We start from the raw sequence: 3,875 nt of genomic DNA on the forward strand, positions 1-3,875 counted from the left end.
GAGCATGTTTATTTCTGCCTTCATTTCATTATGTAGCTAGTAGTCATTGAAGAGCAGGTTGTTCAGTTTCCATGTAGTTGAGTGGTTTTGATTGAGTTTCTTAATCCTGAGTTCTAGTTTGATTGCACTGTGGTCTGAGAGACAGTTTGTTATAATTTCTGTTTAACATTTGCTGAGGAGTCCTTTACTTCCAACTATGTGGTCAATTTTGGAATAAGTGTGATGTGGTGCTGAGAATGATGTATATTCTGTTGATTTGGGGTGGACAGTTCTGTAGATATCTATTAGGTCTGCTTGGTGCAGAGCTGAGTTCAATTCCTGGATATCCTTTTTAACTTTCTTTCTTGTTGCTCTGTCTAATGTTGACAGTGTGGTGTTGAAGTCTCTCATTATTATTGTGTGGGAATCTAAGCCTCTTTGTAGGTTTCTAAGGACTTGCTTTATGAATCTGGGTGCTCCTGTGTTGGGTGTATATATATTTAGGATAGTTAGCTCTTCCTGTTGAAATGATTCATTCACCATTATGTAATGGCCTTCTTTGTCTCTTTTGATCTTTGTTGGCATAAAGTCTGTTTTATCAGTGACTAGGATGGCAACCCCTGCTTTTATTTATTTATTTTTTTCCATATGCTTAGTAGATCTTCCTCCATCCCTTTATTTTGAGCCTATGTGTGTCTCTGCATGTGAGATGGGTCTCCTGAATACAGCACACTGATTGGTCTTGACTCTTTATACAATTTGCCAATCTGTGTCTTTTAATTGGAGCATTTAGCCCATTTACATTTAAGATTAATATTGTTATGTGTCAATTTGATCCTGTCATTATGATGTTAGCTGGTTATTTTGCTCGTTAGTTGATGCAGTTTCTTCCTAGCATTGATGGTCTTTACAATTTGGCATGTTTTCATGGTGGCTGGTACCAGTTGTTCCTTTCCAAGTTTAGTGCTTCCTTCAGGAGCTCTTGTAAGGCAGGCCTGGTTGTGACAAAATCTCTCAGCATTTTTTTGTCTGTAAAGAGTTTTACTTCTCCTTCACTTATGAAATTTAGTTTGGCTGGATATGAATTTCTGGGTTGAAAATTCTTTTCATACTACAAGGCTACAGTAACCAAAACAGCATGGTTCTGATGCCAAAAGAGAGATATAGACCAGTGGAACAGAATAGAGTCCTCATAAATAATACCACACATCTACAACCATCTGATCTTTGACAAACCTGACAAAAACAAGAAATGATGAAAGGATTCCCTATTTAATAAATGGTTCTGGGAATACTGGCTAGTCATATGTAGAAAGCTGGAACTGGATCCTTCCTTACACCTTATAAAAAATTAATTCAAGATGGATTACAGACTTAAATGTTAGACCTAAAACCATGAAAACCCTAGAAGAAAACGTAGGCCATACCATTCAGGACATAGGCATGGGCAAAGACTTCATGACTAAAACACCAAAAGCAATGGCAACAAAAGCAAAAATGGACAAATGGGATCTAATTAAACTAAAGTGCTTCTGCACAGCCAAAAAAACTACTATCACAGTGAACAGACAACCTATAGAATGGGAGAAAATTTTACAATCTACCTATTTAGCAAAGGGCTAATATCTAGAATCTACAAAGAACTTAAACAAATTTACAAGAGAAAACAACCCCATTAAAAAGTGGGTGAAGGATATGAACAGACACTTCTCAAAAGAAGACATTCATGCAGTCAACAGACACATGAAAAAAATGCTCATCACTGACTATCAGAGAAATGCAAATCAAAACCACAATGAGACACCATTTCACATCGGTTAGAATAGTGATCATTAAAAAGTCAGGAAATAACAGGTGCTAGAGAGGATGTGGAGAAATAGGAACTCTTTTCCACTGTTGGTGGGAATGTAAAATAGTTCAACCATTGTGGGAGACAGTGTGGTGATTCCTCAAGGATCTAGAAGTAGAAATACCATTTGACCCAGCCATCCCATTACTAGGTATGTACCCAAAGGATTATAAATCATGCTGCTATAAAGACACATGCACACGTATGTTTAATGAGGCACTATTCACAATAGCAAAGACTTGGAACCAATCCAAATGTCCATCAATGATAGACTAGACTAAGAAAATGGGACAGTTATACACCATGGAATACTATGCAACCATAAAAAAGGATGGGTTCATGTCCTGTGTAGGGACATGGATGAAGCTAGAAACCATCATTCTCAGCAAACTATTGCAAGGACAGAAAACCAAACACCGCATGTTCTTACTCATAGGTGGGAATTGAACAATGGGAACACTTTGACACAGGGTGGGGAACATCACACACCAGGGCCTGTCATGTGGTGGGGGTAAGGGGGAAGAATAGCATTAGGAGATATACCTAATATATATGTCGAGTTAACGGGTGCAGCACACCAGTATGTCACATGTATACATATATAACAAACCTGCATGTTGTGCACATGCACCCTGGAACTTAAAATATAATAAAAAAAAAGTTGAAGCCAATGCTCGTTTAGAAAACTCCTACATGCCTAAAGAATTATGCTAAATCTACTCTGCCTGTACTCTATGAATGAAAGAACGGGTCTGGATGGCAGCACATCTGCTTACTGCATTATGTACTGAATATTTTAAGCTCACTATTGAGACTTACCATTCAGAACAAAGATTCCCTTCAAAATATTACTGCTCATTAGTAATGTACCTGGTCAACCAAGCATCTGATGGAGATGTAAAAGGAGATTAATGTCTTCATGCCTACTAACACAGCATCTGTTCTGTACTCATAGGTCAAAGAGTAATTTCAACTTTCAAGTATTATTATTTAAGAAATTCATTTTAGAAAATGTACATTTTATGGCCATAGCTGCCATAGATAGTGCTTCCTCTGATGGATCTGAGCAAAGTAAAAAGGAAGTATCAATCAATGTGGCAAACTCTACTGTTACTTTATTTTAGAAAATTGTCAGAACCACCAAACCTTCAGCAATCACCACCCTGGTCAGTCAGCACCCAATAACATAAAGACAAGACCCACCACCAGCAAAAGGATTAGGACTTGCTGAAGACTCAAACAATCGTTAGCATTTTTTAGTATAAAATGTTTTTAATTTAAGAAACGTACTTCAGTTTTTCTAGACACAATTATATGTCCAAGATGTAATTACCTACAATATAGAGTGAACATAACTTTAATATGAACTGAGAAACCAAAAGCTTCACTTTCTATAGTGATCTGAAACCAAACTAGCAATATCTCCAAGGTATGACTGTATATATTTAGCATATTTAGAATATATTATAATATAGTGTATTTAAAATATAATAATGCATTATCTAAATATATATTATAATTCATTGTGCATAATGTATTGTAAAATTGTTATAACTCGGCCGGGCGCGGTGGCTCAAGCCTGTAATCCCAGCACTTTGGGAGGCCGAGACGGGCGGATCACGAGGTCAGGAGATCAAGACCATCCTGGCTAACACGGTGAAACCCTGTCTCTACTAAAAAATACAAAAATCTAGCCGGGCGAGGTGGCGGGCGCCTATAGTCCCAGCTACTCTGGAGGCTGAGGCAGGAGAATGGCGGGAACCCGGGAGGCGGAGCTTGCAGTGAGCTGAGATCCGGCCACTGCACTCCAGCCCCAGCGACAGAGCAAGACTCCGTCTCAAAAAAAATATAAATAAATAAATAAATAAAATGGAGCTAGTAATCATAGCAGCCTCTTCAGGTTTTTGTAAAGATTTGGTGAGAAAATATACGAGAAGTCACTTTATGAACTGTGGATCACAGCCGAGTGTGACAGGTCATCGCTATTGTTGTCCATCAGTCAATTATCTGGGATGGCCTGAGGTTGTGTCACACCTACATAAGCCAC

This window comes from Rhinopithecus bieti, unplaced genomic scaffold, assembly GCF_001698545.2.
Source record: "Rhinopithecus bieti isolate Rb0 unplaced genomic scaffold, ASM169854v2 scaffold_20206, whole genome shotgun sequence".
Lineage (NCBI taxonomy): Eukaryota > Metazoa > Chordata > Mammalia > Primates > Cercopithecidae > Rhinopithecus > Rhinopithecus bieti.